The 25,936-nt window shown below is 39.4% G+C and overlaps 1 protein-coding gene across 2 annotated transcripts in view; it reads right to left on the reverse strand.

Annotated features, from left to right (window-relative positions):
- Positions 1–24,358, reverse strand: part of DCLRE1B (DNA cross-link repair 1B) — a 76,608-nt gene extending 52,250 nt beyond the window's left edge. For both annotated transcript variants that reach the window (XM_044076867.1, XM_044076865.1), the window contains exons 1-2: positions 24,229–24,358; positions 12,864–13,099 (exon numbers count right to left, since the gene is read on the reverse strand). The gene's annotated coding sequence lies outside the window, so the exon portion shown is untranslated. The remainder of the gene's footprint in view (positions 1–12,863; positions 13,100–24,228) is intronic.
- Between the last annotated feature and the right edge of the window lie 1,578 nt (positions 24,359–25,936).

Below are 25,936 nucleotides of genomic sequence, written 5' to 3' on the forward strand. Positions count from 1 at the left end.
TGCAACATTGAAGGCACACAGGATAAATAACTGCTGACAACACACAATGATCACTGCAGCAAATGGGGCAAATTAAAAGAAGCTGAAAACTGAGATGGAAGGAAAACTAATGGAAAAAAAGGCAACCGCTTTGTGTATCTGGGGGAAAAGGAAAGTCTATATGAGATCATCAAAATTATAATTAAAGGCAATATACATAACTGGCAGGGTAGTGTGAGACAAAAGAATTCCAAAGAAACAGAACAGTAACAAAATGGTAGTTTGATGTGTGCTTTTGTGTGGCACAGAAACAGCCAATGAAGTGTCCAAGACAGACAGATTCACATAGAAAGATGAAGAAACAACGGCATCAGAGCAGAACGTACAGTAATTCCAGCTGTAGGGAAAGTCAAGAACAGATTATGGTGTTTCAGTCTCAAATGCAGAAAGGCAGAAGGCGATCTGGAAGAAACAGGAAGCGGGCAAAATGAATGATACAAGGATTTCCAGACAAAGGCCATATGGGTTTCTTGAGAGAAGACCTGCAACTGTCAAGCAAGGCTGTTAAAGAAGGTAGGAGAGTGGCTCTGAATCATAAGAGGTGGTCACAGTTTCCACAACGTCCCGATCCTTTGTAAAAATGGAGGTTGATGATGATGCAGTTAACCCCAAAAGGAAAGGTATGTGAAGGAAACAAAACATTCTCACTACTGGAAACATAGTCAAGAGTCGTGTTACAAATACAGTTTCATCGTAAAATGGAAATTGCATCCTGTGATATAACATGCACTTAACCTTTCAGTTACCGCAAACATTCTTAAACCAGCTGATCATTATTTAATGTTCGGTGTTGAAAATGTTCCTTTTTATTGGTTATAGCTTTGCTAATATGAAAATGTTTTGCTGTTCACTATTCATTTTAACACTTTTGCCTTCATCTGCTATAAACATAAAGGCATAAAGGCACATATAACTATCTGTTGAGCCAGCAACACTGTCAAAATGAATCCGAGCACTTTGCTTGTGCAAGGACAGAACCCGCAATCCTCTAATATTTAGGCACTAAAGGCAAGTTTAAAAGCTTACTAGTCCTTTTATAAAATGTATTGTTTTTCCAAAATTACTGTTTTGGCTTTCTTTATTACCTTATAATTTTTACAGCATTATATCAAACATGGTAAAGTAAATGCATCATTCAGAGGAAACCACCAACTTTAGCAAACAAAAGCTCGTACAAGACATCTGTTTCCAGTTTAAGTTCATCAAGACTAATATTCTCCAAATGCCTGTCAACTAAAACAAACCATCACTAATAAAATGATTATGTCTGCATTTTTAAGTAGGTAAATGAGCATCCGGTCTACTATTAGCATACTCGTAAGAGAAAAAAAAAACAAAGCAGTAACAACCACGCCAGACTCTTTGCCAGTAACCTGTTTGAATTAAGCCCCTCTGTTATAAAGCTTGCCAACTGTATACCTTCATATTCTAATTTGCAATTATGTTTGAAAAATACAGAAATAAGAATGCCAAGTTCTACTCTAGTGACAGTACCCCACGAGTATTTCAGTGATGCACCTCAACTCATTACAATGCACTTTCAATATACATTAATGCATTTTTCAGTACAAAAGTAAATATCACAATATATACTCATTTTCTATAACCAATTATGCAATAACACAGCAGTCTTCAGCTCACTAGTGGTCTTTTTCTGTTTTAATTATACAATAACAGGTCATTGTTATCAAAAAAAATGTATAGCCTGACTGGACAGCCCAACTAGTTTGCCCACTGTAAACCAAGCATACAACAATAGAAAAATGTCTGACCACTGAAGTAGCATTGAGCTGGCCAGCCTATTCTATCAGCATATGCTTCCACAACAGCAAAATACAAGAAAAAGCAGGAATATTCTGCAAAAATTCATAAATCAGAAACGTACCTGACTTTCCTTGTATTTAAGCTGTCCCTCATAAAATCTCAGTCAAAAACCAGCAATGGAAATTCTCTTTTCAATGTTGCTTTCTATGCACTGCACTAATGTATTGTGCAAGCATGAGAACACAAGGCCCATATGTATGCGCAGTACATCAGAAAAGGCGCAAGAATGTGAAGGAACACTACATGTCATTATACAAAGAAAGGAAAGCAAGTCCTTTCTTAAATGATGTAATGGTATAATGGTAATAACCCACTCCTGAGTGTGGATAATGCTGAATTTACCCACAGCTGCCTTTGACTGTGCACTCAGGCTTCCCTTTCTTGATCAAGCCACACCAACCATGGAAAAATCCAGCATTACCTACACCCAGTCATGGGTTATTGTTTAAATAATCTACTACTCCCCCAAATTAGATTAACAGGATAACCAAATTAAAATGGCATCTGATTTGTGGAACCTTAGATTATTTAGCACATGTTCACACAGCACTCATCCTGTTCTTGTACCTTGTGTATTACAAGTGCCAGGACTGTCCCCTGTACTACTAATGGGCAAAGGCAGCGCCTAAATGCTTTATCCCATGCATGCTAACCTCAAATTATCTATGGTATGATCCCAGGCATTCTCATTATGCAATTATCGACCATGATATGGGCAAGGCCAGTCTAACTAAATAGGATAGATTATTTTGAAACTAGGTAGTCTTAAAATATCCCACAAGGCCAGTTAGCCTAGTACTTACCAATGAACATACAGTTTGCTTTCTTGGTAACTGCCCTTTTACAATGACGGGTAACTTAAACGTTTACACCCCAATATGGATTCCAGAAACTAATAGGATATTCTAGAGGAGAACTCACCATTATACTTCTGTATTTAAGGATGTGTACAATATTTCTCAAGTCACCATAACTGGCAAAGCCTGCCTACACACACTGCACACAAGATTAAAACACCAATTTTCATCTCCCGTTTGCCTTGAGTGTACTCTTAATAAGACAATAATTGTTCCTCAGTTCCTTCCAACTTTGAGATTTGCTGGCCTTATCCCAACCAGACATCTATTCACCCACCTTGCACATTGCACTAGGACATGTAGAAGTCTGCATTCTATGTCCCTGGTCCAGGAGCAATGATGTCAGTAAACAAGTCACCATTTATGCTTTAGCCTCACACTGGTATCTGATAAAAAAATCAGCAGAATATGGCCAACTCTGCTACAAACTCTGCATAATTCTAAAAAATTTTGGTTTCTTATGCAATTTCCCTTCAAGTGCCACCCTCCGCACTTATTTTCTGCATCACTTTGGGTCTCTGTACGGTTTAGTTTTTAAAGGTTCACGTTAGCTGGCTGAATTCATTAGCAGAAATGATCAGCAAAAGGTGCCAATAAGTGGGGGGGGGCTGTTCTCCTCAACACCTTAATAAAGATCTACCAATTCCACAGTTGCAGAACTGCAAAATAAGGGCACCATCTGTTTTTCAGCCATTTTTGGTATCCCCCTTCAGTTTTCTTCTCTTCTTCCTGATCATGCATCCTGCTACATGCCTTCATTTATTTTGTTTCCTCTTCGTACAGTACCTACCTCCAAAATGTCATCAGTGCTGGCCAGCTTACCTTACAGCATGTCTTACCTGCTACTGTAAAGCTGCTCATTCTCTAAATTCCCTGAATCATTGTTTCCATAACCCCCTCCCTTTATTAATATGCTCACAAAAGTGCAATCAAGTGCATGCATATACACATGTGAAGATGTAGTTCATGTGGAATGTGGTTTGATCCCCTCAAACATCATTTGTCAACTGTGTGACCTTGAGTAACTAATTTATCCAAACAGTGCTTAAAGACAACTGGGAATTTGCACTAAGCTCCTAAATTGTCCCCTGGAACGCAACCATAGTAACCACCTAGGGCTCTACAGGTTAACTGAAAACTGTATCACAATCACACAATGGACTATAACAATCCAGTTAACTGGATTTACCACCTGCTATGCGAGCACCAGGTGAAAGTGGTTCATAGCATCCACCTCTTAGTATACCCATTTGATTTTGTTGCTAGTGTCCATTTTGAACCAACTTGTACCAGTTCTTATGACTGATATGCATATGTGTGGTTTGCACACAATTATACTCTTAAGTTTGCCTGCAAAATGTTGTTTACTTCTATTTTTGTAACTCTCTCTTAGAGTTCTTCAAAAAAAAGGGACCAAGGCCCAAATATACATCAACAAATCAAATACAATAAATTTTACACAAAACAATAAAACAATACGAAGTTACCTTGACACTGCAAAAGTTCCAGTCAACCCCATGACCTCGGTGCAACTCTTGCCAAATCTGCAGGAACAGCCAGTTACAGGGGGATGGGGATGAGTGTACATCATGGGGTCACTGTGATACAGTGAGGTAGGATGGGGATGGGATGAGTGTCCATCATGGGGTCAGTGTGATGGAGTCTCTCCACATGGCTGCCATCTGGGGAAGGTCCAAAAGTGCAACTCCTGTACAAGGACTCAGTGGCACAAGCCTACTAAGTATGCAGCAGTATCGCTGACAATCAGGTGAAACATGTCACTACAACGGCCTGCATAATGAGCACCCCCCCATACCTTCTTGCAACTGGAGAAAGTATTACAAGATTTCAAATAAGTCTCCTATTACTACGACTGTGCAGGATGACCACAATAGTACTCCAATAAAATACAAAAATCTTTATTAAAGAGCTCAAAGTAAGCGCTTTCATGACCTCTATGATCGCTTCATCAGACTACATCAAAACCAACAGTTTCTCTGCTTAAGTGCATGTGTCAATTAACACCATATAAATTAATCAAGTCATTAAAAAGACAGTACATAAAGACAGTATGCAATGAACCATATATAAAAACAACATCATATAAAAAATACATAGAACATATTAAATAGCTGTCAATCAAAATATATCGTATTATACATATATATTAGACCCGCGGTGGTGGTGCTGCGGTAGCGTTGTCGCCTCACAGTAAGCCACTGTCCGGTTCGATTCTCAGCTAGAGCGTCTTCTGCGTGGAGACATGCGTGAATGGGTGTACCTTCGTTGAAGGTTGTGTGTCAGGCCTGGCAAGCCGGTACGTAAAAATCAACTGCCAATCATTAGCAGACCGGAGTTCCGCTGTGGCGACCCCTAACCGGGAAAAGCCGAAAGACAAAATTATATATATCAACTGCAAAGCAAACAAACACACACAGCCAACGGAGCTCGGACTCTGTAGTAAGCAGACAAATAATGATAAATCCAAACTCGAACAGCATAAACAGAGTCCTATGGCAGAGGCGATGTCAAAGCCAAGACAGTCTCCCAAAACTCCAAGATAAAATACGAGTGCAAAAGAGTATAAAACTCTGAAAAGTTTTATTTAAAAATAGACGTGAGCGCTTTCACCATTAGGCTTCCTCAGACGTTCCATAATAACACTATTACAACACATTTAAATATCTATACAAAAACTCCTATTGGCTAATAGGTATCATCACATGTGCATATGCATTAATGACGAAGCAACTCATAGTATCACTACAATTAAAGCTTAATAAAAACTGCATAATCCTAAAATATTTAAAGACTTATACTACCAATGTATAATAAAAACAATGCATATATATGTAATATGGTGATACATACATATATTCCTAATGATGTTAAGTTGCTGGCAACTCAAACAAACATATGGTGATGCATACATATATTCTTAGTGGTGTTAAGGTGCTGGCAATTCAAACGACGAATGCATACAAGCAATTCTTTGGCTAAGCACATTAAATTACATGGCCCCCAGCACAGCTTTATATTTAGTGTGATACAGGAGGTTTTTCCTAGTGCACGGGGGGGTGATTTAATTAATTATACACTTGAATGTGAACTACGTTGGATACTAAGATGCAAAGCGGACCAACCACCAGGTCTGAATGAGAAAGTTAATTTGAGACCCATATTGAAGAAAAGGAGATGCTTTAGACCAAAGAGATAGAATTGTTCATTTTTACAGTTTTCCTATGTGCGTACAGTTTTGTTATTGCTTGTATGCATTCGTCGTTTGAATTGCCAGCATCTTAACACCACTAAGAATATATGTATGCATCACCATATGTTTGTTTGAGTTGCCAGCAACTTAACATCATTAGGAATATATGTATGTATCACCATATTACATATATATGCATTGTTTTTATTATACATTGGTAGTATAAGTCTTTGTTAAATATTTTAGGATTATGCAGTTTTTATTAAGCTTTAATTGTAGTGATACTATGAGTTGCTTCGTCATTAATGCATATGCACATGTGATGATACCTATTAGCCAATAGGAGTTTTTGTATAGATATTTAAATGTGTTGTAATAGTGTTATTATGGAACGTCTGAGGAAGCCTAATGGTGAAAGCGCTCACGTCTATTTTTAAATAAAACGTTTTTCAGAGTTTTATACTTCGCTCTTTTTTGCACTCGTTATTTTTATCTTGGAGTTTTGGGAGACTGTCTTGGCTTTGACATCGCCTCTGCCATAGGACTCTGTTTATGCTGTTCGAGTTTGGATTTATCAAAATTATATATATGTATAAAATATATACATTTCACATTAATGTTTTAAACTTCTTGCTTTATGAAAGGGCTTCAAAGAAACCATTTCATTAATGCCGGGTGGTGTATATATTAATTTACGGATCCACTTTTGTTCCAAAGCTTCAGTGCGATTCTTAATATCACCACCTGTCTTCCCTTCTAACAAGATATCCAAAACAAAAAATTTAAAAATATGTAAACTACCTTCTTGTTCTATAGGCTTATAAATAGCACTAGTAGTTTTACAATTATTAATATCCCTATAGTGTTTTTGAATGCGCTCCTTAAGCATGCAATTCGTCTTGCCTACATAGTGCGAAAGGCAAAATATACTAAGTTTTTAGTCTTGCAATCAGCATAGTGTGTAGCCACTATTTCAAACTTTGGAGCTGTGTGAATACATTTAAAGCAGGAATGCACGTATTGGCAAGCCTTGCAATTCCTGCATATATAAGTGCCCTTCCTTTGTGACATCCTAGTGGAACTATTCTGTCTGTCTAAATAACATAGTTGATGCTTGAGATTTTTCTTGTTTTTAAAAGCAAACCTAGGTATATCATCCAATAGTCCATCTAATTCACCTATAGTCTTTAAAATATTCAAATTCTGTTTGAACACATCACAAAATATCCCAATGTCCCCAGTATATGTAAGTGGGAATCTAAGTTTATTTTGTTCACTAAAATCTTGTTCTATATTATGATCTACTTTATCCAGAAACAAAGGTTTGCCTCTGGAAGACCTTTCTATCATTAGTTCAGATACTTGCTTGCAAAACATCTTATTTGAATAACCTCTATTGTTAAAATCATTCCCTAAAATTATCCAATGCCGACCGAAGTTGGACATAGTCATTGTGGAGTCTCATAGTTCTCAGTATCTGTCCTCATACTACATTACTGCTAACAAATTTAGGGTGCATGCTGCTTCTATGCAGCAATGCATTTCTCCTAGTGGGTTTCCTGTATATACTGGTTTGAATACCCAAGATGTCACTTTTCTTAAGGTTGACATCTAAAAAATCTATTTCTGCCAAGGACACCTGGCTAGTGAACTTTAGGAACGATGTTGTGGTATTCAAAAACTCAATAAAGATATTTAACTCATCTCGTGTACCTGTCAACAAGAGAAAATCATCATCCACAAATCGGATGTACCACTTCAAATGTTGTTGAAAGGCTGGGTGGGTCAAGAAGGAGGTATTTTCCTATTCAGTCAGGGCTAGATTGGCGTAGCTATTGGCACAAGGAGTCCCGATAGCTACGCCAATCTTCTGAAGGTACATATCACTACCAAAGCAAAAGATATTATTCTCCAGTATAATCTCCAACATAGAGCATATCAAATTCACTTTATCACTAGAATAAAATTGCTTGGAAAATAATAAATGCCTAATATTCTCAATGCACACGGCATTGGGGATCACCGTGAATAACGATGTAATATCCATAGTAACAAAAAAAATTGTTCTGTGGTATTCCTAACTGCATTATACAGTTTATGCAAAAACATGTTGGTATCCTTAAAACATTACTACAAGTACTGGTTGTAAAGCCTTTTCCACATAAATTGATAGAGGCTCAGTTATCCAGCCTCTGCTGGAGACAATAGGTCTCATCGGGGGGGGGGGGGTATGAAGGTTTTTATGGACTTTAGGTAGTCCATAAATAGAGGGGTACAAAGGTGCATCAACAATAAAATATTTAAACAATTCTTCTGTTAATCTTCCTTCAATTAGAAGGTCAAAAATAATCACAGACACTATCAAAAATAGCTTTAGCTTGTATAGAGGTAATTTTCTGATAGGTATCAGCATCATTCAATAGTAAAAGCATTTGTGAAAGATAAATCTTTGTTAAGTTTGTTAAGTACTACTAACCCTCCCTCTCTATCAGCAGGTTTGATTTCAATGGATTGTAGAAGTTTCAAATCATATAATGCATCATTTTCAGTTTTACTAAGATTATAATAACCACAGTGAGTCTTGTCTGCAAAAATATGTTTAATCTCAGTCTCACATACTGCAACAAAAGTATCGACTACCGGGTGCATTTTTGGAACAAAACTACTAGGTTTAGAAAAGGTTGGACGTACAGTATTAGTATTCCCATAGTTTTTAACGTAGGTGTTCTGGCAAAAAGCCTCAACTCTTGTAGAATATCTGCTAAGTCAGTCTTCTGGGTAGGGATAAAAGATAACCCTCTATTTAAAACAGATAGTTGTGACTCAGTTAAAGTAATATCAGATATATTCAGGACCAAATCTTTGAAACTTGGCTCCTGGAAAATCTCTGCTGCTGTGTGGGAACATTCTGCCTGTTCAGGCCTTTGCCTCTCCTTCCACGGCTCCTCGATCTTTCCTTGATAGGCAGCGGTTCTTGCAGTTGAAAAGGGAGTAATGGCATTTCTTCTGGTCGTCTCTCCTCTTAGTATATTTTGCCTTTTGCACAGCATGCAATGCCTACTATGTAGGCAAGACAAATTGCATGCTTAAGGAGCGCATTCAAGAACACTATAGGGATATTAATAATTGTAAAACTACTAGTGCTCTTTATAAGCATATAGAACAAGAAGGTAGTTTACATATTTTTAAATTTTTTGTTTTGGATATCTTGTTAGAAGGGAAGAGAGGTGGTGATATTAAGAATCGCACTGAAGCTTTGGAACAAAAGTGGATCCTTAAATTAAATGCATATACACCACTCGGCATTAACGAAATGGTTTCTTTGAAGCCGTTTCTTAAAGCAAGAAGTTTAAAACGTTAATGAGACTATATATATATATATATATATATATATATATATATATATATATATATATATGTGTATAATACGATCTATTTTGATTAAGACAGCTATTTAATATGTTCTATATATTTTTTATATGATGTTTTTATATATGGTTCATTGCATACTGTCTGTATGTACTGTCTTTTTAATGACTTGATTAATTTATATGGTGTTAATTGACACATGCACTTAAGCAGAGAAACTGTTGGTTTTGATGTAGTCTGATGAAGCGATCATAGAGGTCGTGAAAGCACTTACTTTGAGCTCTTTAATAAAGATTTTTGTATTTTATTGGAGTACTATTGTGGTCATCCTGCACAGTCGTGGTGATCTGGCTCTGCTTCTTTGTTGCTGTACTGCTGCCTGCTTTGAGCCTTTCCTTTGCAGTTTGTTGGTATATACTTTTTTTATCTTTGGAAGTCTCCTACTACTACTGGATAACACCCAAGATCAATGGCTTTCACATCCCTATGTCCTTGAATTCCAGGGGAAGGGAGGTATGAATGGGCCTTTTAGAAATGGAGCTCAATTACCATGGTGGTGGATGGGGAGGGGGGAGTAGGAACAAAAAAAGTTAAAAATGAAAGAAAAAACAAAAAAGCTGACAGAATCAGAGTTGGTAGTGAATCTCAGAGTTTCTGAATAACCTTCTATATACCATCACACTGCTTTACTAGGTGATCTACCAGTATTTTCTTTTGAAGCATGTAATATATTCCCTCAAGACATTTCAAAACAAAATATTTAAACGTTAATTTATGTATCTCTACATGGAAATACCATTTAAATATTTCTTGCAATATTTGAGTATACTACAATACTTATCAAATGTTTATTGCTATATTCTGTGGATATTTATTTGACACTTCTTCTTTCGGCTGCTCCCGTTAGGGGTCACCACAGTGGATCAACTGTTTCCATTTCTTCCTGTCCTCTGCATCTTGCTCTGTCACACCAACCATCTGCATGTCCTCTCTCACCACATCCATAAACCTTATCTTAGGCCTTCCTCTTTGACGGTTACCTGGCAGCTTCATCCTTAGCATCTTTTTCCCAATATACTCTGCATCCCTCCTCAGCACATGTCCAAACCAACATAATCTTGCTTTGTCTCCAAACCTTCCAACCTGGGCTGACCCTCTAATATACTTATTCTTAATCCTGTCCATCCTTGTCACACCCAGTGCAAATCTTAACATCTTCAACTCTGCCACGTCAAGCTCTGACACCTACCTTTGTGTCAATGTTGCCGTTTCCAACCCATATACCATAGCTGGTCTCACTACTCTCTTGCAGACCTTCCCTTTCACTCTTACTGGTACTCGTCTGTCACAAATCACTCCTGACACTCTTCTCCACCCACTCCATCCTGCCTGTACTCTCTTCCTCACCTCTCTTCCACACTCACCATTACTCTGAACTATTGATCCCAAGTATTTAAACTCATCCACCTTTGCCACCTCTACTCCCTGCATCCTCACCATTCCTCTATCCTCCGTCTCATTCACACACATATATTCTGTCTTAGTTCTACCGACCTTCATTCCTCTTCTCTCTAGAGCATATCTCCACCTCAGAGAGATGAAGAAAGTAGACAAGAGTATAAGGAGATGAGGTGCACGGCAAAGAGAGAGGTGGCTAAGGATAAAGTGTATGAAGAGTTGTATGAAAGGTTGGACACTAAGGAGGGAGAAAAGGACCTGTACCGATTGGCTAGACAGAGGGACCGAGCTAGTAAAGATGTGCAGCAGGTAAGGGTGATAAAGGATAATGAGGGAAACATACTCACAAGCAAGGAGAGTGTGTTGAGTAGATGGAAAGAGTACTTTGAGGGGCTGATGAATGAAGAGATTGAGAGAGAGAGAAGGTTGGATGATGTATGGATAGTGAATCATGAAGTGCAGTGGATTAGCATGGAGGAAGTAAGGATAGCTATGAAGAGGATGACGAATGGAAAGGCTGTTGGTCCAGATGACATACCTGTGGAAGCATGGAGGTGTTTAGGTGAAATGGCAGTGGAGTTTTTACCTAGAATGTTTAATGAAATCTTGGAAAGTGAGAAGACGCATGAGGAATGGAGAAAAAGTGTTTTGGTACGGACTTTTAAGAATAAGGGTGATGTGCAGAGCTGTAATAACTACAGAGGGATTAAATTGATCAGTCACAACATGAGGTTATGGGAAAGAGTAGTGGAAGCTAGGTTAAGACAGGAGGTGATGATTAGTGATCAGCAGTATGGTTTCATGCCAGGAATGAGCACTATAGATGCGATGTTTGCTCCAAGAATGTTGATGGAGCAGTACAGAGACTGTCAGAAGGAGTTGCATTGTGTCTTTTTGGATTTAGAGAAAGCATATGACAGGGTGTCTAGAGAGGAGTTGTGGTACTGTATGAGGAAGTCAGGAGTGTCAAAGAAGTATATAAGAATGGTACAGGATATGTACGAGGGTAGTGTGACAGCGGTGAGGTCTGCGGTGGGAGTGACGGATGCGTTTAAGGTGGAGGTGGGATTACATCAAGGATCAGCTCTGAGCCCCTTCTTATTTGCAATGGTGATGGACAGGTTGACAGACTAGATCAGACAGGAGTCCCCGTGGACTATGATGTTTGCAGATGACATTGTGATCTGTAGTGAGAGTAGGGAACAGGTGGAAGAGACCCTGGAGTACTACTCAAATACTTCTTGCAATCTAAAGATATTGACTGTACTGAACTAATCAAGTGCCAGGTTTTACTTCTACCTATAAAATTAGTAAAATACATTAATGAACTGATGCAAAATGAAACCAATTTAGAAAAATGTACATTCTGACACCTATCTTTGTAGGTTTTGTAACCACACAACTTCAAATCATAATACTCAAGAGTAACTTTTAATGTTTGTAGAGTAACTTGATATTGTTATTAATGAATGCTTCTTTTCTTTTAGAAATATGTTGAAAAGGTTATTAAACAGATCTGCAAAATCTCAACACCAACTGTATGGCTTCCTTTTTTAGGTTTCGAGTACAAAATAGAAGCCTGTCTACTGGACTTCAAAAACATTTGACTCTTGCTGGATGTCAGAATTCAGCAGCATTCTTTTGAAGGCATTATTCCTTAACGACATACCATACCTCTCAACCTGGTAACAAGAATTCTGAGCAAAGCCAAAAATAATGGGGGTGCAACAAAGGCCCAAAATTAGGGATAGACTTTAAATATTGCTCAATAGCAATTAGTCATAGTAAAGGGTATTTCTGCATTGCAAAGGAAGGTGTATGGGAATTGCAGCTTATTAGGTAGCATCATAGCCATAATATACAGGGCTATTTGCAGTCCATGGCTAAACATGTATTACACTGGAGCTGGACGCATGCCATAATACCATGTCAAGTAAAAGCCTTCTTACAAATGTTACTACAGTTAAAATCGTGAACAATTCCATAAGGGAAATTCTTATTTTTGCCATGGAAGGTTACACACTGAAGTGCACACATTATGCTTAAACCTTGAAAAAGCCAAACAGTTAGAGAAATGTTAATCTTTAATGGTATTATATACTTACCTATCCAAGGATGTGCCTATCAGATCCATGGTGGCCTCTGAAGTGGTCTCAGATGAAGAATCTGAACCTAGAATTGGATGAACCTCTATGCTTTCAGTCTTGAGAAACGTCTGATGTAAGAGGCACAGCAGAAAAGTCTGAACTTGGTTATTTGGCCTTTCTCTTCAGTGAAGACTCGTCAGGTCTAGAAGTTCCCTCCATAGCATCTTTAGATAAAAGTTTCAGATCCTGCTTTCCTAAATAAATAGCAAAAGACAGATGACCACGTAAAGTCAAACACAAAGGCCTGACAAATGGTACAAGTGTTATGATCACGAGTAGGGCCTAAACAAAACAAGCACTGATCATTACTATCTTTAAGTAGAATTTTTCTCCCCCACTGCCCCTCGCCTTTTCTGGATGACATGAAAAAACCACAGCAAAAAGCAGTAAATAAGAAAAAGAAAACCCCAATGGGGGCACTAATCTGAATGGCTTGATACACCAGTAAACACGGGTGAGCAGACTGACTATCAAAAATGGCATTCAGCCTGGTGGCAGAGAAGTTCTGAGGCTGGTACGTCAGGACGGCACTTTTATGCCCTATGTACGTCAGGAGCATCCGTGCAACATACAGCATACCACAGGCAGTAAAAGGCTTTGATACACTGCTCAAAAAAATCATTTTCTTAGTTACAGTAATTTGCTCACCCACTATTCCTAACAAGAGTGCTCTGTGGGGAATTTTTAATGTCTACCAATTCATTACACTCTGAGAACATATGCTACCAAGTACTTCTTTCTTCATCATTACTCCTTCAAAATTTGCCATCTACTTGAGAAAAAATTATTTGGAGTCTGCTAGGGGTATAAAAGTATCTATGCAGACACTTCTGGGCAAAAATCCTAAATCTTCTAGATTTTGTTGCATATTTGGGAATTGTACACATGTTCTTCCATTGCTGTTTTTGTGAATTGCTTATCTGATCTGTTTTCCCAATGTTTTCTGACCTCCACTGATGCCCTACTAATTATCCCTTTAACAGCAGCTTGTTTTCTAGATTCAATTAAAAACTCAACCAGTGCAGGCCTTTCATTTAGGATTCCCCTATCCCTTTCTCATTGTACTCATATTGATTCCTGATAAGGAATGCAATCTCTAGTCTGCAGTACAAATGTCTTCTTGGCTTCTTCCCATTCTGTTACCTTTTCCCTGTCTATTTGTTCATAATGCCTTGGTTCCTCCAGTAAATCCCAGCCCCCTTGTCTATTCTCTGTACCTAATTGCAGTCATCCCTAGCGGAAGAATCTCCTTTCTCCGTTTCCATGTTGGCTTAGTTCTTAGCATACTTTCTGCTACTTTATAAATATAATATTCCATATGGCTACTGTTTTATTCTCCTTAAGGATCTGTATCCAAAATCCCACTCTTTCCTTATTTCTTGAATTACCCGCTCAATTCTTCATCATCATTCCTTTCCATTTTGAATTGTATCTTTCTGCTTGTGCTATGTATAAGAGCCTTAACTGTATAGCTCCCAAATATCCCTTAAAATCAGGTAATCCTAACTCTCCTTGTTCTGGTTAGGAGGATCAACTTAAACCACTTGACTCTTGCCATCTTCCCGTCCCAGATAAAAACCTTCAACTGTTTATTAATTAATATCCAAAACTTCTGCTCTGGTTGATAAAGTTTGGCTGACCTGTGTGTAAAATTAAACAGACTAAAACATGTTTTACTTCTTGTATCATGCTATCCATAGGCAAGAGCTTCCATTTTGTCACTTTTTGTATTAGCTTTTGTTCAGTCTCTTCCCACATATGCTTCATTGCCATAACATAATCCTTTTTAATCCATACGCCTAAATACTTAATTTTATCATGTCCCCACAAATATGGGTATTACCGAACCAAAGTATTTGTGGATATGTAGTTTACAGCTACAGCCTTTGTTTCATCTTCATTAATTTTATATATTGAAAAAGAAAAATAACTGTCTGAGAATGTACCACAGCACCAAGACATCCTTTTCTGGTTCAGTCAGATACAAAAATAACATCTGCAAATAAAGCCAACTTTTCTTGAACACCATACTATTTAAATCCTTGAATTTCTAAGTCCCTTATTTTCTTTGTCAGTGGTTCTAAGTATAATACAAATAACAAAGGGGGAAAGAGAACACCCCTACCTGTTTCTCTTCAGACACAACTTACCATAGAGGAACCCTCCCACTTAGATTTTTGCCTCAGACCCCTCATATATCCTTCTAATCCGCCTTATTATTGTCAGGAAATGCAAATTCTGCCATTACTCTACTCATAAAATTCCAGCTTTCTTTGTCAAATGCTTTCTCTGCGTCAAGACCCATCAACAGCAGGAATATTTTTGCATTCTGCTTCCCTCTGAATCATCGTTGTTTCATTAATGTTATCAAGTTTGCCTCCACTCTACAAAACCACATTGATCCATATCTATCAGTTTTGGCATCACCTTTGCCATCCTTTTAGCTATTATTATTATGTTCCTGATCATTTCTGGTAATTGAGCTACTCTGACAAGACTTCATGGCAGCTTTCCTGAAAACAGATCCATAAATAGTTTAAATACCAGCTCGGGTCTCCCCTGAACAGGGGCAGCTAACCTACTGTTACCTAGGGGTAACCCAGTCAACAAAAGATAAAGTAAAACATGAATTAATGTCCTTTATCACATATTCAGTGATGTATTGTGTATTTCAGCATTCTTTAATGGCTTGCAATATTAAGTATTGCATACTGTTTAATGGATTTTAGCAGCAATGACAGGTAGCAACATAACTGCTGTTCATAGTAAACGCTAAAGGTAACGCTTCATTTATGACATCTCTCTGTTGATTCAGTTGACTACACTACATGCTGTCAGTCTCAGAGCTCTGGTTTATTTTCTGAGAAGGGAACTAGATAAACAAATATCTAAATCTTACAGGATGGCGCAGTGGTAGTAGCACTGTTGCCTCACAGCAAGAGGGTTTACAGTTCGATTCTTGGCTGGGGTGCCTTCTATGTGAAGTCTGCATGTCCTCCCTGCATTTGTGTGGGTTTCCTCAGGGTGCTCCAATTTCCTCCCACGTTACAAAGACATGCGTCTGGAATGTTTCTCCCCAGGCCTCTGCTGAAAATTGGCTTCATTCCAAGTAGGACTTTCCCAGTTAACAAATGTTAAATAAATAAATAAAATAAATACCTATTAACCCTTAGATTACATAGAATAGGCTCACCACAGGGTATTCCTTTTCAAAAGCAGTTCTGAAATGACATTTCCAAAAGATGAGACCACACTAAAAGAATAAATATACACAAGGCTGATGCAAAATTATTTAAAAAAAAAAAGTGTGTGCTGTACATAGCAATGTTCACATTCTGAACTTGATTTCAAAAGACTTGCTTTCAGGATAAGTGACCACTTAAACTGAAAGCAGGTCTTTTGGAAACTGGCCCCCACTGTAAGTCTATATACAGAAAACTGAAATCTTTAGTATTATTGTTCAGTCTATAAAACTGACAGTCTTGCCACCTTCCCTTTTTTATTATTTATTTATTTATTCTCTGCAAGCAAGCAGCATGTGAAAAAAGACCGCAAGAAAGCAAGGTTCCCTTGCCCTTGCATTCTTTACTACTTTTAATTATATGGAAAAGCAAAAGGTCTTGCTGACTTACCGTACAATTTAGTTCCATTACATACTGCAGGGACAGCATTATAGAGGCAACTTACAAAGATTCTGCAACTTCCTTCAGATTTAGTGTTCAACAGCCAGTTAAATCCATCCATTCCAAACATAGGTAGGTACTAGACTATCTGCCCTAGGGCATTTATAAGCCTAGCCAGAATGTGTTGGCTTTCGCCACCCTTTTAGACTAGATTCCTGAGCCTCTGTCCAGCACGGCCACAGAAGTGATCCCAGGAGTAAATTTTCGATTTCCCATTCACTCATCAAGATTTCTCTTGAAGAGGGTCAGCGAGGGGCTCTGCCTAACATGGACTGGGATTCTATTCCAGAGCGAGGGAAACCTCTGGGATATGAATTTATCCCTCCAGCATGTCCTATTTATTGTTATGCTGAGGTTTAAATCCCTGGAGCATGTAGCTCTAATGGATTTGGCTTTCTTGAGGTGGAGCATGTCCATCAATTCTGGGTTAGACATGGCCTTGTACGTCAGGCAGAGATTGCCTCTGAGTAGGCAGTAAGCAACTGAGTAGAGCTGGAGTTTCTTTAGTCGAGCTGCATAGGGCATCTGTTTGAGGCCCACGATCCTCTTGGTGAGGTACTTTTGAGGTCTCTCCAGCTGTTGCAGGTGTCGGGTAAGATACATCCCAAACGGGGCACTGTACTCAATTAAGGGTCTGATGAGTGATGAATAGAGGGGCACAATGACCTCTCTTGATCTAGATGTGAACCCTTTTGTGATTAGGTGAGCTATATAGAAGGTTTTTCTAACCACTTTGGCAATGTGATTGTCAAAGGAGAGGTTACTATCTACATGGGTCCCCAGATCCCTAATTACTTCTTCCGTACTTAGTGGATTACCTCCAATGTGGTATTTTGTGGGCACTTTGTTTTTCCCAAAGGGGATGACTATGCACTTTTTGGCATTTAGCTTGAGGCCATGGTTCTAACACCAGGTATCCGTCTCCGTAAGACCCTTCCTGGAGGATGCTTGTGTCAGCCGGAGAGTCGATTATGGCTCCTAGTTTGCAATCATCTGCGAACTTGGTTAGTCACAGTCCTCCCGTTCTTGCCTGTACCTCAGAGAAGTATATACCAAACAAGAGGGGTCCCAGGGCTGAGCCCTGTGGGACGCCACTTGTAACCGGTTTACAGTCGGACATGGCACCAGCAACTCTGACCATGTGAGTTCTATCCCTGAGCCAGTTTGCAACCCATCTTGTGACATATGGGTTGATATTTAAGCTGGTAAGCTTATTTATGATGCCAGAGTGGGGTATTGTGTCGAAGGCCTTTGCGAGGTCCAGGTAGGTCGTGTGGACTACCTTTCCCTCATCTATGGCCTTGGTAGCTGTTTCAAAGAAGTCAACTAGCTTTAAGAGGCAAGATCTACCCTTAAAGCCGAATTGCGTAGGGTCCAGTGTCTGGAGGCTCCCAATGTCCTTGTTTATGAAATCCACAATGATGCGCTCCATAGCCTTGCAGACCAGGCTAGTCAGGGTTATAGGGCGATAGTTCCCGGGATCCGTTGTGGCACCACCTTTGTGGAGCAGGATTACTGTTGCTGTACGCCATTCTTTGGGTACATAACCTGTGGTAAGGCCAAGTTGGAACAGTGAGTTTATGTGAGGGTTTAGTTCTTTTTGGAGCTCGTGTAAGACGCAGCCCGGGATACCATCCAGTCCCACTGATGCTGTGTTTTTTACTTTGGAAAGGGCTGCTTTCACCTGTGTGTATGTGATGTCTGGGGGACTGCATTCTTCTGGGATAGACACTGGCCCTTTGGGAGTTTGCACTGAACCTGTCCGCCAGGATGTTGGCAATGTCAGTGGGTTCAGTGTATTTTGTGCCATTTTGCACTAGCTCCGAGCAGATCCGAGAGCTGCCACCCAGATTCTTGATGTAGCTAAAGAAAGCCTTGTGATTATCTTTAGAGTCTTTGGCGATTTTTCTTTCGAAGCTGGCTTTTGATGATTTTATGAGGGAGAGAAGTTTCTTGCTAATACTGATCAGGGATGCCTTCCCTTTTTGGGATTTTGCCCTATCATGTAATGGTTTCCTCCTTCTGTTGTATAGCTTGTTTACGGCCGGGGTCCACCAGACTGGTCTCCTCCTGTTTTTGGAGGAGTGCGTCTTGGTTTTACTTGGGATGGCACGATCCATGCATTCCTGTAGCTGCTCAGAATGCATTTGTAAAGGATTCTGCGGTTTGGGTAGCATTTTCCATTAGCCCGGGGGCTTTGAAACTTTCCACCTCGGTCTTGAGAAGTGTGAAGTTTGCTTTTGAGAGATTTTTCACAGTGGTTTCCTTGGCTGGGGGTGGGGTCAGGATGTGGATGTCCATTGTGATTAGTTTATGGTCTGATCTTACCAACGAGGGGTTTTACCTCTGGTGTGGAACATTGAGCCCCCACGTTGGTGATGACCAGGTCCAATATGTTGCTCCCTCTTGTGGGAGTGGTGACCAGTTGTTCCATGGCATATGAGTTTATAAACTCCAGGAACCGTTGGGCAAAAAAGAGTTGGGACTTGGAGTAGTTTTCCCAGTCAATGTTTGGGTAGTTGAAATCCCCCAATATCATGGTGTTTGGTGAGACCTTCATATTCTCCAATGTTCTCAGGAATGAAGAGTGGGGGTCCTGAGACAAATTGGGTGATCTGTAGCAGGCTACAAACTGAAGCAATTTTGCCCACTGTTAGTTGCACATGGATGGTCTTCGATGCCTCGTACAGTGCCACTAACCTGGAGATGTGGGTATCCTTGATGAAGATGGATACTCCCCCGCCTTTAGTATTTCGGTCCAAGTTCTGGGGCCGAAAAATATGGTATGAGTTGAATCCTGGTAGTGCTGGGGTGCTCTCTGGAGCCTTGAACCAGGTTTCTGTTACGGCACAGATATCGATTTTCTCCATACTGAGGAGTGCCTCGAGTGAGTGCATCTTGAGGTTTAGACTTCGCCATGGAGTAGCATTACCCTCAGTTTTTTGTTTCTGGTATTGTCTATGGAGGTGGGTTTGTCTTTTGAGCCTCGCCTAAAAAAGGCACTATGGGGGTGGCAAGAGCCTTAGCCAGTATTCGAAAGCCTAAGGGTGACAGGTGCAAGCCATCCCTGGTGAAGCAACGTGGCTTGTCGAGCATGTCATCCCAGGCTGACAGACACTGGATCCACTTTGAATGACACCAAAAGCTTAGCCAATTGTTAAAATTGATCATTTTGTCTTTATACTGTGGCATCATTCTTGGTGACGACAAGATGCTACTCAGGGTCAGAGTCATACCGGCCTGAGCTACATGATCAGAGAGTTCCTCTATGTCTCTTTTCATGTAGTCCAGGGAGGTACGCCTTATGTCATTCACACCAACATGGACAATGACAGAGTCATATTTGTACCTGCTGTGGAGTGACGTGAGTGTTTGTGTTATGTGGCAGATCATGGCACCCGACAGGCAGCTTACAGTGACCTTCTCTTTGTTCAGTCTGGTGAGTGGGATGTCAGTGTGCCTGACAATAGAGTCTCCTATTACTAGTGTATTAGGTGTGTTATTTAGCCTTAAGGGCTGCGACTGTGTGGCACACTGACTTTGTGAAGTATGTGATACGTGAAAGTTGTTGTGGGGTAACGGTTGCTTGGATGTCTGCTTTGGAGGTCTCTGCTGCTTTGGCAGATTTTTATTTAGAGCCTCCGAATATGTTTTTGTGAGTTTATGTGTCTTGTTTGCTGATACGATTGGTCTATGTGAGACTAGTTTTGTGGTGCGAGTGGTTTCCTTCTCCTCCTGACTGTGCCAGTCTTGGGTTGAGAGAGCTCGGCCTCTAGTTTGGCTGTATAGTTGCATCTCTCACATACATTTGAGTTTGTTGGAAGGAGGAGAGGGTTTTCTGTGTACATAGGCAATTGTAACATGCCCCCCCCCCCCATTTTTTTGCACATGGGGTCATTATGTCACTTCAGCAGTGACAATCTCCTAGAACCAAGGTTCACACCGCTAGGTGGGTAGCCCTGTCTCAGTTATTCTTCAACACTGCACACTGACAGTGGGTAGCCCTGTCTTTGATATTCGTCGACACCGCACACTCACAGTGGGTAGCCCTGTCTTGGTTATTCTTCGACACTGCACACTCACAGTGGTAACCTGTCTCGGTTATTCTTTGACACAGCACACACAACTAATGCCATTTCCAATCGGAAGGAAACCACAGCACACAGAGAAAAAGCCATAACACAGGGATGACAAACAGACTCCCCAAACAAGGCACCCCAGCCAAGAATCGAACCTCTTGCTGTGAGGCAACAATGCTATCTACTGCACCACTGTGCCTCCTATTTACATATTAGGAACTAAAACATTTCTGTATGTCCTTAGAATGTGCCAATGTAGTGAAGTAGAGGCTGATCTCACTTTATCCAAATCAGTTTAAAAGACTAAACTGATACCTGGTTTATTTAAAATGTAATTGTGGTACTGTTTACTGAAGTGCCATATGAGCAGTTCCATGCTTATGAAAATGGAGAATGTCACAATAAGATTAATCATACAGCAGTACTCTGCACTGACTGACCAAGGTGTTACTACCTTATAATTCCTGCTGGGAGGAGGGCATGAAGATTTTTACAAGTCACTTCAAAACTGACACACACAGTAGCCATCATACCTCTCTCAACTATCCAGATTTTCATAGAAAGTCTAGATCTTTGCCTCATATTTTTCGCCTGTACCCTCAAACTTTGTTGTTTTCTGGCAAATCACTGAGGATAATACATACTAAATAATGACAGACGTTTGAGTTTTAGACTTCAAATCCTAGAGAAAATGCATGCCAATGCACACATTGTTACTCTTTCCAAGTTTGAGAGCAATATTTAAATGTGTCCCTGATTTTGGGCCTTAGACCCCACCATTACTTTTGTCTGTGTCCAGATCTCTCATACTGAGAAGTTGAGAGGTATGGTAGCCATTGTTTAAACAGACTGTTACTCACCTTGGGTAATAACAGTGATCTCACAGTTTTAACATGCAGAGCTGTGAGCTGTTAAGCTATTTCCCTTGTACCTACTAACATGCAATTTGACATACCAAACCATTCAACCAGACCACCCATACCAGGCATCACTGAAAGTCCTTAAAGTAAAACTAGTTTAGTTTGTTTAGATATGCCTCACTCAGTAAGATATATGTTTAACTTTTCTTCTACAAAGCCTTGAAAGAAGAGCATTGCAATAATCTCTGCAGACAAGCTGGCACCACAGTTGGCAAGAGTCACTTAACCCTTTAGCACCTGGCTAAGCAAACTGGAAAGATCCACCATATAGTGATCGCATGCATGCATGCATGTACATTTGTATATTTGTTTGGGGGGGGGGGTGCACTGCTTGATACTGAGAAAAATTCAGGCTCAATCTGAGTGAAATACAAAACATTCAACAAAAAAGGGCAGAAATGTAGGAGTGGTTTAAATTAGTTGCATATAAAAACTGTATATGAGCGTTCTAGTAAACAAGTCAGTGTAATTCAAGGATCTCAGATTTACATCTTGTGTCTGTTTTACCAACCAGACTAACACACATATATGCACATCTTTATTCCTTATGGGTATCTCTGAAAAGCACTGAAGGAAAATATATCAAGTTTTGAATTAAATTATCCAAGCTAAAAGCAGAGGTTTACTATGAAAATGTTGAAACACAAAATATTGAGATCATAATATCCAAAGACCAAAACGCAGAACTCCATAATCTCAAACTCTCACACTTGCTCCCCTGCAGGACCCATGTAGCATGTGTTTCTGGATCTGCACTGGTATCAAGCTTAGCCGAGCTCTTTTGATAGTCTTTTGATATTACAGTTTCATGATTTTGTGTTCCAACATGGAGGGAAAATTCCTTCAAATACACCTTATTTTATTTTCCTTAATCATTTCCATGTGATTCTTCAGTTAATGCTCTCCTTTCTCTCAAGATGCGTAATTTTTTTCTGCCACAAACTTGATTGCAAAGTTTTCATTCAATGTCTCAGAACAAAAACATATCCTTAAAATGAGTTTGGATGCCCTAATTTCCCCTTCTTAATTCCTTCATAAATTCACTGAACCAAGCTAACTATTTTCTCATTGTTTCAAATTAGTAATCAATTCTGTATTTACTGCCTGAGAAATAAGACAAAGGGACCAGTGAAACTACCAAAGAACCTAAGAACACATTAAAGCAAATTAAGGCTTTGAACAGAGAGAAAATATATAAATAATGGTATACAGTACTGCTTCTGTTACAAGAATATGCGCCAAATACAGAGACAAGGATGGTGTCAGTGTACAATTGGTTTTTGGTGTACTGGATGAAATAGGCTTGCACGTATAAAACCTACCATTAGAATACTTTATTTGGTATTTACAGACATTGTCACTGTGTCACCTGCGTTTTGTTAGGAATTTGTTCAACATTATAGATTATGAATTGTTTTGTCAGAAGTGAAATTAGCATATTAAGTCAAAACCAGCCAGTACACAGTATTAGTCACAAAAGATTCAAGTTTCCTCAAAACCCATAAATTTCTTTTCACCATCTAACCTCTCTTTTTTGATAGAACTTATGTGTAGCAATCAAGTGCATCTCAATTTGCATACTTCATCTTTGTGAATGGCTCCTGTATTTCCTAAAGGATTGCCCCTGGATGTTGTTGTAGGGAGGGGGTACACCCCCCACACTGCCCCCCCACTAATATAAAACTTCCTCAGAGGTCACACAGTTTGTGTGGAAAGAAAGCAAAATAGTGACATTTCAAACAGCACTATTAACTACGCTGCATGCAGACAGCATCCCCTTTAAGTACCCATTGCTACTTTTTCAATTATATTCAAATCACTTTTACAAAATAAGTTTACTCCACCCCCACCCCACTACATCTCTAGTCAAAACATATTGGCCTCTAAATTTTTGATCAATAAAATAAATAAATACATACCTAAATATAAATAAACACTGCATAAGGAAGCCAATGAATTATTATGGAGTAAGGTTATACAACATTTCAAGCATATAACGATCAACCATATGGCTTCCTTTTGTGGGGCATTTTGTTTTCTCTTGAGTTAGCTACAGCAAAATGATTTGTTCTATTCAACTGAATAAGTTTTGAAAGAAGCAGGAGATTGTTCACCGCTGCGATTTCCCTGGGAGATCTGAGAGAAGTTCTGTCTTCAGTTTTTCAAAATCTAGGCATTTAACAGAGAAGTCCATCATCCGTAAATAACAATGCATAACACAAAGCTGCACTCTGAAAGCACAGTGTCAAGACACTAGCATATTTGGAAGCGAATATCTTAAATGCAAGAATCATGTGCAACACAAGATTCAGAGTTAAATTTGCAAATACAGATCTATCGAATTCTCAAGGCATGCATTCTAACAATCCAGCAAAAAAGTACAGAAACAGGGTCTATCCTACACATATTTAAACAAATTAATACAACTGCTGCTCCCTTTTAATAACTGACAGAGAAAAAGGGAAAGCACTGTTCTATTTATCTGCTTGAAGTCTCACGCTTCTTTGTCAAAGCAGTACTCAACTGCAATACTTTCAAACTGCAGAGAAACTCCTCATAAACAGGAACACACATAACGCAGCTCCCTCCCTTTAGAAACAACTTGTAACTTAATTCCATTAGAAAACGAGTATTTACTAACCCGCTTAATTAAAATAGTAAATATCCATACTCCAGACACTACTGCTATCGTTCCCGCAAAGCTATATTACAACTATTTCCTACCGAACAGTTTATCTATAGAGGCTGCAAAGGGACAAACTTCGCTCTGCTTCCTTCTCCCATTTTACTCAGTTTTCAAGCCAAAACATAGCATCTAAATTTAAAGTGACAGTACATTTAGCATGTTGTTTAAGGTGCATCCAACATCGTTTTTGTCGTAGTAGTACAATGTAAATACAAATTCCCATGTGTTTACAGTATTCTAAACATTAAATAACACATTTATAAAAAAATTAAATATGCCTAAAATAAATTTGTGTCTGCTTTAAATCATTTGAAGAGACCAGTTTTATAATGCCAAGGTGGGAGGGTGGCCTAATGCTTAAGGTGTTTTCCTTACAAACGCAAGGTGCATGGTTTGAGTCTTACAAAGGATAATTGGCTAGGCTTAAAATGGCTCACAAGGGCAGTTAGCCTGGTACTATTCTATGAACCTAAGTGTCATTTACATCTCAAGTATACCTCATTTGGGGTCTTAAAAAAGTAGTTCACGTTCCTTAAAGTCACACATTCAGTGATAGGATTTTTTTAAGTGAAATCCATTGTAAATAGTAATGAATCATATTAATTCATTAAAAGATCTTCTTTATAAGTAAAACCAGCATATTTTTTTTTTTTTTTTTTGGGGGGGGGGGGGCGCGTTCTTCTTTAAGAAGTCAGTCCAGTCGCGGGCGTGCTGACATCATCGCTCATCGCGCAGTGCACATATTTTCAAGTTTGCGAGAGGGAACTGACACGGACGGTTTCGGGTTCGCAAGCGGGAACTGAGACGGACTTCACTGAAGATGGAGGTGGGACACGGATGGTTTCGGGTTCACAAGCGCGATGGATGGATACTTAGGAGCGCGCGGAAACTGAAATGGACGGAAGATGGGACATTTTCAGAGTGAGTAGTTGGACGGAAGATGGGACAGTGTGTGCGTGCTAGTTTTATTTTTTGTATTCACGGGCACATTTATCACTGTTTGGGCAGACCAGGTGCTTCTTGTCTGGTTGAGTTTAGTGGTTTGGGGCTGTTTTTCAGAACGGGATTGACATCAAGTTGATTGTATACAGATATTGGTAACTAATTGGGTTCTATAGGCAGGCCTTTGCATGCTACACTGGTGTACTAAGTATTGGCTTGGGGCTGAGTTTGTGATGGTGGTCCCCCCTTATTATAAAAAAAAAAAATAAGACCCCCTATGATGACTTTGTAGGTCCACACTCATAGGGTGCTCCATGGTCAGTCCCAGTCGATTGGGACAAAGAAGTGATTTGGGAACATTTGGAGGGAAAAGGTTGATGCTTTGAGAGAGCTCGGACAGGTCTGAATGCATATCTTTTCGTGATTCACCCTGCTCATGTTGGTGGTGGTGTTTCTCAGGCTGAATGGGGCTGGTGTTTGTGCTCGATTGGATGTGAGGGTGCTTGTCTTTGTGGGCAGGCCTCGACCCATGGTGGAGTTCATTGATTTGACTGTAACATTTATGACCTACTGGCGTTCAACAATATTTAATCCCATAACCCCTAGTTGATATTTACTCTTTCTAACATACATATCAAAATTATTTTAAAGTATGCTAACTACTGATATTTGTTTGCATAAGGAATCTTATGACAATTTTGTAAGGCACTGTGTAAAGCGT

This window comes from Protopterus annectens, chromosome 7.part0 (genome assembly GCF_019279795.1).
Source record: "Protopterus annectens isolate FY-2018-M chromosome 7.part0, PAN1.0, whole genome shotgun sequence".
NCBI classification, from domain to species: domain Eukaryota; kingdom Metazoa; phylum Chordata; order Ceratodontiformes; family Protopteridae; genus Protopterus; species Protopterus annectens.